At 35.9% G+C, this 16,431-nt stretch overlaps 1 long non-coding RNA gene across 1 annotated transcript; it reads left to right on the top strand.

Annotated features, from left to right (window-relative positions):
* The first annotated feature begins 8,140 nt into the window (after positions 1 to 8,140).
* On the top strand, positions 8,141 to 15,815 carry LOC117980647 (uncharacterized). Its single transcript, XR_004672071.2, has 3 exons — positions 8,141 to 8,349; positions 9,961 to 10,030; positions 14,995 to 15,815. It is a non-coding gene; the product is annotated as an uncharacterized LOC117980647 (long non-coding RNA).
* Positions 15,816 to 16,431: the final 616 nt, after the last annotated feature.

A 16,431-nucleotide genomic window follows, 5' to 3' on the forward strand; every position in this document is an offset into this window, starting at 1 on the left:
CTCCACCTGCCTCTAAGTCAAGAGGCTAAGAAAGGAGTTACAGTGCTGGTTTGGGTGACTGACCTGGACTACCAAGATGAAATCAGACTACTACTCCACAATAGAGGTAAGGAAGAGTATGTTTGGAATACAGGAGATTCCTTAGGGCATCTCAGTATTACCCTGCCCTGTAGTTAAGGTCAGTGGAAGCTACATCAACCCAATCCAGGCAAGACTACACATAGTCAAGGCTCTTCAGAAATGAAGGTTTGTGTCATGCCACCAGGCGAAAAAAACCACAACCAGCTGAGGTGCTTGCTGAAAGCAAGGGGAATACTGAATGGATAGTGGAAAAAGATAGTTACCAACACCAGCTACAACCATGTGACCAGTTACAGAAACAAAGAGTTTAATTGTCATGAGCATTTTTTCCTTATTTGGTTAAGAATATGTTGGTGGATATGCACACCAGTACTAAGAAAATATCTTCATTTTATTTCCATTTTTATTACTTTATCATATAACATAAGATTTACTGACTTCATGTCTATCAGTATTTAAATGCTGTTAATTTTATGTAATAGCATTTAGGTTAAAGGATTAGTGCACTTTTGGTTGGTTGTACGAAGGATAGTTATGTTAGACATAATTATGACTTTATTATTGTCCTTATTTGGAGATTAAGTATAATTTAAGAAGATGTGTATGGATGCCGAGTTGACAAGGAGTGAACTTGTGATGGTTAATACTAGGTGTCAGCTTGATTGCATTGAGGGATGCCTAGATGGCTGGTAATAAATTGTTTCTGAGTGTGTTTGTGAGGATGTGGCCAGAGACAACTGACATTAAGTTGTTGGATTGGGAGAGGAGACCCTCCCTCAATGTAGGTGGGTGCCATCCATTTGGCTGTCAGTGCAGTTAGAACAAAGCAAGAGGAAGGTGTGGAAAACTTTGCTTGCTAAATCTTCTGGCTCTTTTTATTCTTTTCATGCTGGACACTTGCTTCAGCTCCTCCTGCCCTTGGACATCAGACTCCAGGTTCTTCAGCCTTTAAACTCTGGGACTTGCAACAGCAGCTTCCCAGAGACTCTTGGTCCTCTGGCTGCAGACTGAAGCTGCACTGTCAGCTTCCCTGGTTTTGAGGCTTTCAGACTTGGACTGAGGTACTACTGGCTTCTCTCTTCCCCAGCTTGCAGGGGACTCTATCACAGGACTTTGTCTTGTAATCTTGTGAGCCAATTCACCCTAATAAACTCCTTTTTTATATACATGTATCCTAATGGTTCTGTCCCTCAGGAGAACTGTGAGTAATATATTTTTTATATTTAAGGTTGCAGTTTTGAGTGAGGCCCAGAGCAAGTGAAGGCTACACAGCAGGCCTAGACTGCATTACAATTTTTTCTGGCATATGGATCTTAGGATGCAGCAGACCCAATGGTCCTGAATGGAACCGTGACAGATGCCTCCTCAGATCTCTGGCAAGTCCCAACAGGAGAATACCAGCACATTCCTCTTGAAATTCAGATTAAATGCATGCTCCTTTCTGCCATTTGAAAAGCTGCTCCTGGTGTATAACTGAGTCCTGGTAAATTCTAAATGCCTAAATATGGGAGACTAAGTGATTTTGGGTCCCAAGCTGACCAAACATGGAAAAAAGACAAAACACATACTGAGGGATAAAAGGAGGCAACTGATTATTTTATGTTTATTCTTCTAATTTAGTATTTTACTCTTTTCTATCCTGTTCTGTTCCTTGAGATGCTGAAAGTATCCCCTGGACTCTCTTGGCCTGTAGCTTCTAGTTATATTTGACCAATGACAGGAAATGAAATGGAGGAGGAGAGTATGAGAATATTTATTAATTCCCTATATTTTCTCTCTGCTGAAACGAAGTTTAGCAGTGGTGATGGTACTCTTTCAAAGGCACAGTTGCTCTTCATATGGCCGCAGCGCTAATTTCATGTAACAGCATCTCCTTCTCACCCCTTCAGACTTAAAGCTATTGTTGACTTCCCCCGTTTCTATTCCTTGGAATCTTCATCATTCTCTTCTGTTGCTCTTAGCCATCCTTATACCTCTATAAATAGTTCCTTTATTCGATTCTCAACCATTACTACTTTTGGTATGCAGACAGTTCCCCTATTGCCTAGAATAAATGACAGAGCAGAAAGAAGACCATATCAGGTCACATATGTACTTTTTAGTAAGAGATAAATAAAATCTATCTCTTTTAAAGACACTGTCACTTTGGGGTTTTCTATTATAAGCAGTCAAACGTTATCCTCAATGCTATAACACCTCACTTTGATAATTCCACCTTTCATTTGTTTGGAAAGTGCTTTTCATCATGTCTTTTTTGTTGGCATTGTCCTAGCACCCATTATGTCCCTTAGACACCTCTGCATCCTCTGAATGTCAATAGACTTGGTGCCTTTACCCCTCATTTTGAGTTAGAATCTCTAACTGTACCATTATCTTCCATCCATGTACCATCCTCTGCTCCTCATCTAAAATTTAGCAAACATGTCCTGAACTCAGTAGTTATCAATATATGCTCTTGATAAGAATGGTACTTTCCCCATTTATTTAGGAAGAATCAAACTTCACAGCCTTCTAAGTAGAGAAGACTGCAGTGGTTTAAATATTTTCATTCTGAATTCTTGCCATAAGTGTATTTTATGAGAAGAATATTTTTCTCCGACTCTGCTTGGAAAGTCAGAAGCAAGCAACATGGAAGAATACCGCTTTGGAAGCAAAGTGGAAGAATATCATTGGCAGATGCTTTAGTAGAGAGCAACTGAGGGATATGGCAAAGTCCTAGTCCCTGCTTCATCTTCCTCTATGGTCATGTCGTGGGCCAAACTTTAGAGCCTATCGCTCTCAAAGACCTACCTGGAAGGTGTAATCTGCCTGTCAACATCTGCTCACTTGACTCAAATGAAATGTCCTCTTATTTAGTCCCAACTATCCCTCCAATAGCTTCAGATAACAGTTATCAGCCTTTCACTGAGTGGTGATTTTGTATATGTGTGTGTGTGTGTCTGACTGGCACATATCTTATGAGATTAGAAGCACTAGAAGGGTCAAAACTTATCTTGGGTATTTTTGTCTCCTTAACAACTAGAACATGCCTGGCTCATAGCAGAAAGTCAAAGAAATAAATCCAAACAAATAATATATATTTGTTGAATATATTCAGGACCTCATTCAAAATCCTTCAATTCTTCATCACCTTCAAACCTGTCATAGTGTTTACTCCCTCTGTGATTCCATAGTAATTTATATATGATTCTCTCACAGCATTTTCATGTAATTTCATAATTATATATGTATTTCCCAGTCGCCTATGTAATTATCAAGCACAGTAACTATACAGCTGAATGTTTAAACCTCCAGCTTTGAATCACAACTCGGCTGCTACATAGCTACCTCATCTTAGTTAAGTTGCTTAACTTTTCTAAGATTGTTTCCTTGTTAATAAAATATATATAATTTATTTTTACACAAAGAAAAGATTTATTATGTACCTAACATCTAACAGGTGCAGCTATGGGCAATAGAGTTAAGAGAAAAAGAAAAAGTAAAAAAGAAAAAGAAAGTATGGAGATGGGGAAGAAAGAAAAGGTGGACAAAGTGCTTGTCCTCATGGATTGTGCATTACAAATATGAATTTATTTATATTTTTCTATGTCCAATTCTATATCTCCAAGCAAACAATATGATTTCATATATTTATAAGTAGTCTGAAGAAAATAAAGCAAGATGAGGGCATAGAACTTGACAGAGATGGCAGAAAGTCCTGGTGTTTATTAGAGAAGCTGATTTAAGGATTGAAGTCCCCCAAATCATTAGGATTGTGCAAAAAATTCAAAAAATTTTCTTCTTCTTGATACATGGTAGGATTGCACTTGCTATCTTCTTTGTATCTGGGTATGGCCTTCTCAGCCCATGAAAGTTGGAGAAAAGGGAGTTACGTGCAGAAGCTTTAACAACCAACTCAAGATTTGCCCCATCTTCTTCACCTGCAGAAATTATTTGGAAGCATTTATTGAGAAGCTCTGGTCTTTATGTTAACCCAAACTGGACAGCACACAATTTGAAGATTGTTTTAGTACTGCGTAAGCTATCCTATCTTTACTGATACAAGCCTTATCACAGTGCCTGACCCCCAGAGACTGCTTGATAAATTCTTATTATCATTTTACTGACATTATTATTATTATTATTGATTTTATTATAGTAACGTACGTATTACCTATGTAGAAACATAGTAGAGGATAAATATCCTTCTCTTGAATGAGTTTTAAGGCAGGAAAGTGCAAGTCTTTTGATCCCATCTTTAAATCAAATTACCTGTCAGAGGCAGCAGAGTGGCAACACTTAGATCCAAAGAGGAATCCCTAGTGGGAAAAATTAAACGTATGCTTTCATTGGTATATATTAATTGATTGGCACTGTAAAACTGGATACAAATATTTTTAAGCTATTTGGCTTGGAGACCTAATAAATCTAATTATTAATGCAGAAAACTTTTAAAAATCAAGTATATAAGTAAAAAATGATAACTCTTTGAAATACTATTAGGAATAGTAAAAATTGTCACAAAATATCAATATAAACTAAGAAATATTATTTTTAGGCACAGCTTAAATTATAGAAGAGATAATTAAGTAACTTAACTGGACAGAAATATCAGTTTTAACTGAAATGTAGCACAGTTTCATTTAAACCTTTGCAGGGGAATCATAGGAAAAAATATAACACAACTTTCTCTGGTGGCAGAAATTGCTAACAGCATCACAGTAAATCTTGTGTGAAACATGTAAAAACAGATCTGGAGGGGTAGGGAAATGCAAAACACGTCAGAAGCAATTTTTCAGTGAATAAAATTAAATCAAAGGAGAAAGTAAATTTATTGGAACGTAAATATAAATGATAAAATGAGAACTACATTTTATAAAATAAGAACATGTTTCTTCAATAAGTATTTCAGTGGTATCTACAAAATCAAGTTCATAATTTTAAATTCTGTAAGTGGAATTCTAAATATCCTATTTCTGGTGCATACTAAAAACTAGTGAATTTGGAATATTATTTATTTTCTAGAGCTCACTATTTGCCACAACAATAGCCTCAGGGAAAGCTTAATTGAATTTGCATTATATGTTAGTAACAAATATAGTACAATCACAGTAGTAGCCTTGATAAGCTTGGCTTGAAATTGTGTGCTTTAATAGGCTTGATTTGAGAACATACACGTAATACTTTTTCTATGCCATAAAAATAACCAATGCAAATTCCGTGCTCCTAGAGCTGAAAAAGAAGACATTATTCAATTGACTAGGACACAGAGTTACTATCCTTTTCTTGTTTGACATACTAACTTAAACAGAACAGATTTGTCAAATGTGTTCCAGTAAGAAAGAAAAACTACCTTTTGCTTCACTTTGAGATTTATTTCTTTATTCAGAGCTCATTGTACTGATTGTGTGCTATCAGCAGAAGTCTTAACCCAGAAGCCAAGTTTCCAACAAGCAGTTTCTAGATACCACATGGTTTGGTTTGTGTTGGTACTAAAATAAAGCACATGGAAGTGGTATCATGTAGTATTTGCCATTCTGTGTCTGGACTATTTCACTTACTTACCATAATGTCCTCCAGTTTCATCCACATTGTTGCAAATGGCAGAATTTTTTAAATAGTTGAATAATATTTCATCATATGTATTCATTAATCCATTGATGGACATTTAGGTGGTTTCCCTGTATTGGCTATTGTGAATAATCCTATTATGATCAGGGGTGTACAAATACCTCTTCAAGATCCCGATTTTGATTTCATGTTTCAAGAGAGGAATTACTGGAGTATATGGTAGATCTACTTTAATTTTTTTTGAGGAACCTCTATGCTGTTTTCCACAGTCATTGTACCATGTTCCCTCCTCTGGGAAAACTGAGAGGTATTAGTCAAAGGGTACAAGGCTTCAGTTGTGCAATATGAATAAGCCCCAGAGCTCTGCTCTACTGCATAGTGCCCGTGTTTAATAATACTTTGCTTTATACTTGAAATTTTGCTAAAAGTGTAGATCTCATGTTAAGGAATCTTATCACAAAATAATAATAACAATAATAAAGAGGAGAGAGAGAAACTTTTGAGGTGATGAATATATTTATGATATAGATTGTTGTGATAGTTTCACAGATTTATATTTATTGCCAGATTTATCAAGCTGTGTATATTAAATATATACATCTTTTTGTGTGTCAATCATATATCTCAATAAAGTGGTATAAAAAATTAAAATAAAATAAAACACAAGCTCATACACAAACTAGCATATCAATAAAAATAACCTAATTCTTAATTTTGCGTTAACAAACTTATTTTAATTATCCATATATCCATTTCACTTGATAAACAGCTTTTAGATTCCAAAAGTTAAATATAATATTTTAAAGTAATAAATCATAAAAATTAACAATTTTTCATGTGGAGCTATGGATATATATCATATATTAAATCATGTGTGGTATGGGTATGTATATATGACTTAGATTTTATGATTTATATATTATATTGGAAATAATAGGAACAAAATTTGAACTAATTTAAATAGGATAAACATTGTTTTCTTTTGTTCTGAAGTGAAAATATAGATCAGACCCTTTTCTTCAGTTCACTGTGGTTGCCTCAAATGGCTTAAAGCTACTGAGTTAACAAAGTTAGACTCTCCTCAATTTTTTAATGTATTAAAATAAAAGTCTCTTCCACTAAAACATTCACTAGAATTATCAAATCTTCACCAGCGAACTTTAGTCATTAGATAGATGGATGGGTTTTTACTCCTCCTATCATTTTTAATTGTCATGGAATTACATGTATCCTCCCTAAACCAGTACAATGTATGCTTTTCTTGGTTCAGTTGAAAGGGATGCATCCAAGGAAAGATAAGTTATTCCTTTATCACCAAAACATTTATTAAATGTCTGTATTTTTAGGGGGCAGTGCTGAGTGTTATAAATGGGAATTAATTAGGCTAAATTCCTGCCTGTATCTCTATTACAACAGAAGATAGACAACAACGATGCAGGAATTTTAAGGCCATTCATTCAACATGCGGGATGCGTTCAACATGGGGATGCAAACAAATAAGTTTTTACCATGAACATTTGCATCCTTGAGCACAGTATATTAGTGTACTGGGTGAAAAGGGTGATGCACACCATGTGATTAATTGCCACCCACCAAACATCGTAAGAAAGATCGCTGCCAAAATCCTATGACTCGACAGAGTGCTGTCCAAATGAAAGCATGATAAGAAGGGGTAGGCACAGTGTTTTTTTTTTTTAATCATCTATATCCAATCTCAGAAATTACTAACAGAAAGGGATTTCCAGCTTGCATCTGCTTTACACATTTTAAAAATCCTTTATCTGCTGTAGGGAAAAATGTTAAACAGGGAATAAAGTAGTTATTGACAAACATCACAGAGAAGCACACGAGAGTAGTGGATACTTCTTATACTCATAGAGATTTAAGCACATGCTTAGAGAATTATACACATTTTATATATTACATGTACTCAGCACACCAACACATTATTTACTTTACCTATACTCCCCATCTCTACATGGGAAGATCTTATTAATCTTACCACATCTCTATCTCAAACTCATTCCCTCTTCATCTTTTTCAGGACAATCAAATTAACATAAGTTGTGAATCATTTTGGTCTGGATAATTACAATAACCTCCTAGCCATTTTTTTTTAATTTCCCGTTATTGTATTTCATACAGTATTGCTTCTGAGCAAGAAACTCACTTCAAAACAAAAGAAGTGCAAGAATGGGCTCATGCTCATGGATTTCACTGATTTTACCATGTTCCCCACCAATCTGAAGCAGCTGGCTTGATAGAATGGTGGAATGTTCTTTTGAAGACTGAATTACAGCACCAGCTAGGTAATAATACCTTTCAGGGCTGGAGCAAGATTCTCCAGAAGGCTCTGAATCAGTGTCATTATGTGGTACTCTTTCTCTGATAGCCAGGATATATAGGTCTAGGAGTCAAGGAGTGGAAATGGGAGTGGCATCACTCACAATTACCTTTGGTGACCCACTAGCAAAATTTTTGGTTCCTGTTTCTGCAGCTTTAATTTCTGTCAGCCTAGAGGTCTTAGTTCCACAGAAACAAATGCTTCTACCAGGAGACACAACAATGATTTCATTGTGTTGGATGTTAAGACTGCCACCTGGCCATTTTGGGTTCCTCATGCCTTTGAGTCAACAGGCAAGAAGAAAGTTGTGGTGTTGGCTGGGGTTATTAATCCTGATGACGAAGGGGAAATTGAACTAATCCTCCTCAATAAAGGTAAGGAAGAGTATGTCTGAAATCCAGAAGATTCCTTAGTGTGTCTCCTAGTATTAACATACCCTATAATTAAAGTCAACGGAAAACTATGACAATCCAATTCTGGCAGAACTACAAATGGCCCAGACCTTTCAGGAATGAAGGGTTAAGTCACCCTATCAGGTAAAGAACCATCAACAGGTAAAGAACCAAAGTATATATATTTTTCTCCTTGTGGGGTAGAAAAAAAGACACCCCTTTGAACATGATTTTCTTTGAACATTCGTTAAGTATCAGTATATTACAAGTCAAAAAATTCCTTAGCCTTTATTTATTTCATTTGGCATCTAACCTCATTGTGACATAAATTATGGTTTGACAGAAGATCCAACCAAGTTATTGTACATTTTAGATAGGTATTTTAGGATAATGGTTCATAAAATAATCATTGGTTTCAACTACTCTGAGCTGAGCATTTAAAAATTCTTGGTAGAAAAGTTGTAAGCGATCATATCCATTCTGCACCTTAGGGGAAGTAATCACAAATTATATTTTGACAATGTCTATGTTAGTCAGTATTTTTATTTTCCTGCTATTCAGAAGACTGAATATTCATAGAAATAAATATTTGTGATTATTAGAACCAAATGCAAAATGAACCGATGTTGTTTCTACATTTTTATGTTGAAAATAAACCAGATTTAATTTTCACCCTACATGAGGTAGGAAAGAATACACAAATCAATTTTTAGTTCTGGAATGAGACAAAGAGATTCTGGCATTTGTTAGGACTGTCTAAAAGGGAAAAAAAACCTAGATATTTGCTTTAATGGGATAATACTGTGTTTTCATATGTACCACAAAGCTATTTCTATAGCTTTCAGTGGGGGCATATTGTTTTAATTGCTTCTATAGTGACTGCTATGGTTTTGTCTTGGTTCATTCACATTAAGTTGCCAAATCCCTATTTGTGTACATGCACTTGCACTTATAAATATATGCCTGGGATCTGTTAGTGACCTTCCACTGACCAACTCTGCACAAATATCTCTTATCTGAACATTTAGAGCAAAGTTTGGTAAACAGGGCAAAATTCTGGAGGGAAGACATAAATCAAAACTAAAGTAATAAGTTCAAAGACTTGAACTCTTGCTATATATTGTTTTTCAATCTTGGGAGTCATTGAAATGATTACAGAGACCCAAACTATTTGAAGTGCATGTCTAAAATCTAACCAGGATGCAACCACATTTGAGTAAAAGGCTATTAAAATGATGAAATCATTACATTGTATCCAAGGATAAAAGACATTGTAAATATTTAGTCTTTCACAGTCACAAACCACTTAAATGAATGAATATAGTCTATTCAATGGTTTATGGTTCCAATAGCCGCCAGGAAATGTCAAATTCACATGCTGTCCCAGAACACAAGATTTAGCTTTTGGATTTTTAATTTAGCTAAAAGATGTGTAAAAGCACACAATCATTCAGATCTCTATTGGCTCCACATCTGTGTAAAATTATATACAAACAATGTTTAAGCTAGCATTGGCAATCACATTGGCTAACTAACGAATGTAATTAATTGTATTTTTTAAATTTTAATTTTAATTAAATTTTTTTTTTTTAGGGAGAAACAGAAATAACGAAGGATGAAAATTTGGAGAGGCACTGTTTTTAGTAATAGTCTTACATATGAGGTAAGGCTTAAAGTTGCCAAAATGGAATCTGGAAATAAAAATCCATCAGCCTTATGTCTAAAGTAAATCATAATTGTTCTGAAAATGATTAACGCTGGGTGACAGCCAATGCTCCTTTGATAAAATAGTACTTAGTCTGATTCTACAATTGAGTAGACAGGAAATGGCTCACCTTTTGGTAATGAATTAACTCTTTCATACAGGGCTATAGTAATTCCAAAACATAGGTTACAAGAATGGCTCAGATGCCAGGAAATTAAACAGAGTTTCCCAGGATAGCAGACAATTGTTTGTTTGTTTTTTCTATTTCAGTCTCACATTCCTCTAAGTTTTGCTTTTTCTTCTTATGAGCATATTTGGCAAACCGTGTACCTATTGTTCAAGGAGCTTCCTACAATTTCTTTGCTGATTTGACTGCATCAGAGTAGAAGTTAGTAAACAACAACATGACAGCACTATTCAGTGACTTTTTACTTTGCAAATTACACAAAATATTTTTAATAACTTTGTAATAAGGTGGGATCCAGGCAGATCAAATTCTCATAATTTGTCAAAGGTAGCCATTAAAATTGTAATAGTTTATTGGAATTTCTTGATACCTGGAGTGCAAAAAACTATTAAGCTGAGTCTCTGTCATCATATAGTGTATTTAAATGCTTCTTTTAGACAATTCTTTGCATTCCACACCACACTTCCTATATGCAATATTGCCAAGCTCAGGCTCTTTCTTCCCATGGGCATAACTTAAATGCATCTAGAAAATGATTTAAACTGTAGAGTGCATATCAGTTTAAACTGGAGAGAAGAATAAAGCCTTGGAGACAGCACAGTATGTGGTTGTAGTAGTCCAAGGTAAAAATGACCTAAGTGTCAACGAGGGATTTGAATGCTAGACTAGTGTGGTTATTAATGGACAAATACTCTTTCCTCAACGAAGGAACTGCTTCTATTCCTTGTGGTTATGGGAATAGGAAATGGAAAGAGACAACACTTTACTGGCAGACACATTACTGACCCTGCAGAGGCAGCAAGAAAAATGAGCAGAGAAAGCTTCAGAGAAGAGAGTCCTGACAAGCAGAATAATTGCTGCAAGAAGTACAGGATTCCTTGGACATGGTGGTGACTGGGTTGGATAACCACCTATCAGAGTAGAATGGATCAACCAAAGGGTTGAATCAAATCATCCTAGACTGTCGAAATCACTGGGAAAGAAGCAAAGGCATCCTGATTCCTGTCATTTCTGAGTCATGGGTATTTGAGGGAGCCAACCTCTCACTTCACTTCGGATACACATTGACAGCGATTTGCTAGCCATAAATCTGGCATGGTCTTGAATTCAAATATTCATTCTGTAATCAGAAAATGTCTTGATGTTTTGCTTTCATAAGTATGGCTATGAAAATAATCTATTAATAAAATGCAGTTTTTAGACCAGTATAACTCTTCAAGACAGTGCCTAAAATAAGTAAAATGGTTAGGAGGTTTTTAAATTACAGATTTTAGCAAATATATTTAAGTTAGAAAAAACAAATATTAAACGTATGTTTTTAGATTTAATATTTAGCTTATTTCTCATCTCAACTTTGCTTACTTATAACAGTAACCAAATTTTATGAAAAAAACATATTTGGAACTAGGTTCAATACAATTTAATGCATAAAAGACATGAAGGAGAAATAAATAGTGGAAGAACATAAATAAAAATAATTAAATAAGAAAGCAAGCCATGCTATTGCAGGCTAAACAATACCTAGAAATGGTCCCCCCTTAAAAAAGGATACTTTGTTTTTCCTCCTCTCTCTTTCATTATGATATAGGGAATCAAGAGCATAGTTTACTCTGGAAACAAAGACAAAATTAAAGGAGTCAGACAGAGGGAAAACCAGTACCCACCTCTGCTACTTTGAACTTGAGAGATAAGTGGAAAGTTTCTGAAAAAAGATGACTTTTATAGAACTGTGTTTTTGAGATGCTTAAAATTCTTTCACTAGTGATGCATTCTTCCACTTGTGATATATTATTAAATTCTAGAACAGAAATTTATCAAGGCTTTTTGGGTCTTCAAGAAACAATTTATATAAATGAAACTGCCCCTGGAAGGATCATAACATAATCAGCAGACACTTGGCCAGTTTTCTTTATAATAATGTTAGAAAATCTTTGCTTGCTGGTAAGAAAAAATAAGATAGTCTTCTAAGAAGCTGTGACTAAAGGAAATTAGGTACCTGAATTGGGAAGAAATGAAAATAGAAAGGTATCGGAGATGGGCTTTCCCTGGATCTATGCCTTTTCTGCAGTTTGCTTCACTCTACGTACAAAGGGGTCCAGCTCTAGCTGTTCTTCCCTAATGATATTATTGGCAGTCAGCTGAATGTCTGCACAGAGAATGTCACAGTCACGGCAGGATTTTTTCTGTATTGAAAAAGCAGAAACCAACTTCTTGGCACTCCATCAGAAGAGATGTGATTTCCTAACTAAAGCAGAATGCTCAATCAGAACAGTTTTTGGAACTTTTCCCTCTGCCATGGAACCTGGTGAATGGTTTGTGTTTTTCCAAAATTACTTGAAATTTAGCTGCTAGGAGGCTGTGCCGACCGTTCCAATTTTTCTTTCAATCTTGCATTTTATTGGATGCTTCCCTCAAGTCTTCCAGCGTAATTCAGTCATTAGTCAGAGCTGGAAGATTTATTATTTATTTTGACAGTCACCAGCCTATTTTGTCAAACCATACACATTACTGCTCCATTTGACAGGTGTTACTCTTAAAATCCTTCAGTTTATTTTCCCCCTTTGTGTGAGGCTTCTATGTCTACTGTCTTGTTTACTTTCCCAAAGGAAGCACAATATGTTTTCTGGTTGATAAAAGCTTGGTTTTGTTGCTACTTTTCAGTGACAGATTAAGCAGCCATTGGTCAAAAACTTTTTTCTTGATTTAATCTAAATTTTGGTGACGTGGTTACACTAGGAACCATTAGGAAATAAAATAAAACAAAAGAAAAAATAGTGAATTCAGTGTAAGTAGAGGCAGAAAAACATTGCCATTTTACCTGCAATGTACGTATTGCAGGGTATATCAAATTTAGAATTTCTTTACTCTAAAAGAGCTCTAAGGTTAATGTATATTACAAACTGTCATATAAGAAAATACAGGGAGCTATGATGACATAGAAGAGAGCACTACCCAGATTAGAAAAGTCAGGTAGGTCTTCCTGGAGAAGATGACAGCTAAATTTATTTGTAAAGATAAATAGTAATGCAGAGAAAAGGAGATGACAGGATGGGCATTCTATGTGGATGCCAATATAGGAAGGATGGTGAATTTGATTTGAATATATTGCTTATAACATATCATGAAAACATTTGTAGATATATATATATGTATTTTTTTTCTGATGTTTGTGACTCATCTCTGTTACCCATTTAGTTATCTAACTTCCTTTTCTGCTTGAATGTTATCTCTTCAGGAAGCCTTCTCTGACCACCCAATGTAAATACTTCTCTACCACTTCCTTGGTAGCTCTCCATCTTTAAGCCTTGCTTCATGTTTTTCTTTTCTTTCCTTTTTTTTTTTTTTTTTTTTGTTTGTTTGTTTGTTTTGAGATGGACTCTTGCTCTGTCACCAGGCTGGAGTGGTGCAGTGGCACGATCTCGGCTCACTGTGACCTCCACTTCCCAGGGTCAAGCAATTCTCCTGCCTCAGCCTCCCGAGTAGCTGGGATTACAGGCGTGTGCCACCATGCCCAGCTAATTTTTCTATTTTTAGTAGAGATGGGGTTTCACCATGTTGGTCAGGCTGGTCTCGATCTCGTGACCTCGTGATCCACCTGCTCGGCCTCTCAAAGTGCTGGGATTACAGGCATGAGCCACCATGCCTGGCCCTTTTCTTTCTTTTCTTTTCTTTTCTTTTCTTTATTTCCTTTTGAGACAGAGTCTTGCTCTGTGGCCAGGCTGGTGTGCAGTGGCATGATCTTGGCTCACTTTAACCTCCTACGTCTCCCAGGTTCGAGCGATTTTCCTGCCTCAGCCTCCCAAGTAGCTGGGACTACAGGCACATGCCACCACGCCCAGCTAATTTTTGTAGTTTTAGTAGAGACGTGGTTTCACCACATTGGCCAGGATGGTCTTGATCTCTTGATCTCGTGATCCACCGCCTTGGCCTCCCAAGTGCTGGGATTACAAGCGTGAGCCACCGCCCCCAGCCTGCTTTATGTTTCTTATGGGAATGTTTCATTGTCTGTCAGGAAGGAAAACAAATATTTAATAAATTAATTGTTGTTAGTCCCCTTCTGTTTCTTAGCTATACTGTGCAACACACTACTTTAATACTCAGTGGCTTAAAATGCAACCAGCTTATTAGTCATGATTCTGTTTTCCAAGAATGAGAACAAGGCTTGTCAGGGATGGCTCATCTGTGCTCTGTGATCTTGGCTGCATTCACTCATTCAGGTGATAGTTGGGGTAGAGGATCAAAGGTGACCTTACTCACATGTCAGGAACCATGGTGCTGGGCTGCTGCTGGGGTCCTTTTATTCACATGGCCACTTTCTCCAAGTGGATAGCCTAGACTTCTTTTCTAGAAGCCTTAGGATAGCAAAAGAATGAAATAATCAGTGGCTATGTCTCTTAAAGTCTAGGCCCTGAACAAGCACAATTTCACTTCCACCACATGGTTAAATCAAATCTAAAGTCAATACAGATTGAAGGAGAAGATAAATAAATTCCATTTTTTTTTTTTTAACATGAGGAGTAGCATGTACCTACAGGCAAGGGAGGGATTGTTACAGCCATTTTTGCTAGCTATTCCCCATACTCTCTAGAATTCAAACTGCTCAAGGACATAATCTAGTTGTTTGGAATCAAGAATATAGTTGCTCATTTATTGACTTTTCATCGTGTCCACATTGAAGGACAATTAAGTACCATATTCACATCTCCAGTCCTGATTTTTTTTTTTACTGTGACAGGTTCTTGCTCTGTCTCTCAGGCTGGAGTGCAGTGGCACAATCCTGACTCACTGCAACTTCAACCTCCTGGGCTCAAGCCATCCTTCACCACAACCTCCCAAGAAGCTGGGAAGCTGAGAGGCAATACAGGTGTGTGCCACCATACTTGGCTAATTTAAATTCTTTTTCTTTTTTTCTTTTCTTTTTCTTTTTAGAGAGACAGGGTCTCACTGTGTTGCCTAGGCTGGTCTCAAATTCTTGGGTTCAAGTGATTCTCCCACCTTGGTCTCTCAAAGTACTGGAACTACAGGCATGAGCCACCGTGGTTGGCCCTCAATATATTTTTAAACTAGAATTTTAAAAAATGGTCTCTGTTTATTGGACGTTTATATTTATATGCCCTAGCATTGCTTCAGAAACAATAATATAACAATAAATTCATCTTTCCTCCCATTTTATTTTTTTCTCCCAATTTTTCTATCTGTAAATGTTATTCTTTCAGACTTTTATCATCACCAAGGATTTAAAATGTTAAGTTACTTTTCTCTCTCTCTCTGTTTCTCTCTGTCTCTTGTTTTTGCAATCAGATGGACCCAAAATCATATTTGAAAATCGGTTCTACTATGTACTGACAATGTGGAATTGAGCAAATCACTTAACCTTTCTGATCCTGTTTATTCTTCATTTAAAATTGATATGATATCCTCATCTCAGGGTTGTTCCGGAAATTAGTTAAAAGAAAACTTTGTAGACAGCCTGAATAAGATATTAAGCCTCACTAAATGTAAATTTCCAACTTTAGGAAGTTTTTTTCTAGTGATTATGTTATCCATGTGCTATTATTAACATTTTATGTATATACTATGTTTTTACAACAAAAGAGTAAACTCCTTGAAGACAATGACTCCAGAATTCTTAGGGTAGGGTCCTACATACTTAGAATTTGGAGCATGATAAACTCTGTCAAATGAGTCACGCTAACATCAATTAAAAAGCATGAACACCATTTTGTGGGGGAGAGTAAACATAAACTCACTGTTTTGTTGAAAATTAGGCAATGTATATTGTCATTTTTATCGTTGTTAGTTTGCATTCTACATTATGCTGTGTTCTCTATAAAGCAAACTCTGTTTTAAAAGAAAAGTCCGTAAGAAAATAAGAGGCCTGGTGTAAGGGGAAATACTGATTTTGACAGTCAGAGGAGAGTTTTTAAGACCTACTACCAGATGTTGGAGTGATTTTGGTAATCACATCCCTTTTAGTTTTGCATGAAGATCTTTATACCTCCTTTTTAAAAGTTCAATAATATCGCAGCAATACATTTTTTAAGCAAATGTATTTTAGAGACCAAATGTTTTTTTCTCTCTGAAATATGATTATTTCAATTACTAGTAGCAACAATTAATCACTGACTGATTCATCAGCCTGCAGCTGGGATTATAGAGCTGACTTCCTTTT

This window comes from Pan paniscus, chromosome 5 (genome assembly GCF_029289425.2).
Source record: "Pan paniscus chromosome 5, NHGRI_mPanPan1-v2.0_pri, whole genome shotgun sequence".
NCBI lineage: Eukaryota > Metazoa > Chordata > Mammalia > Primates > Hominidae > Pan > Pan paniscus.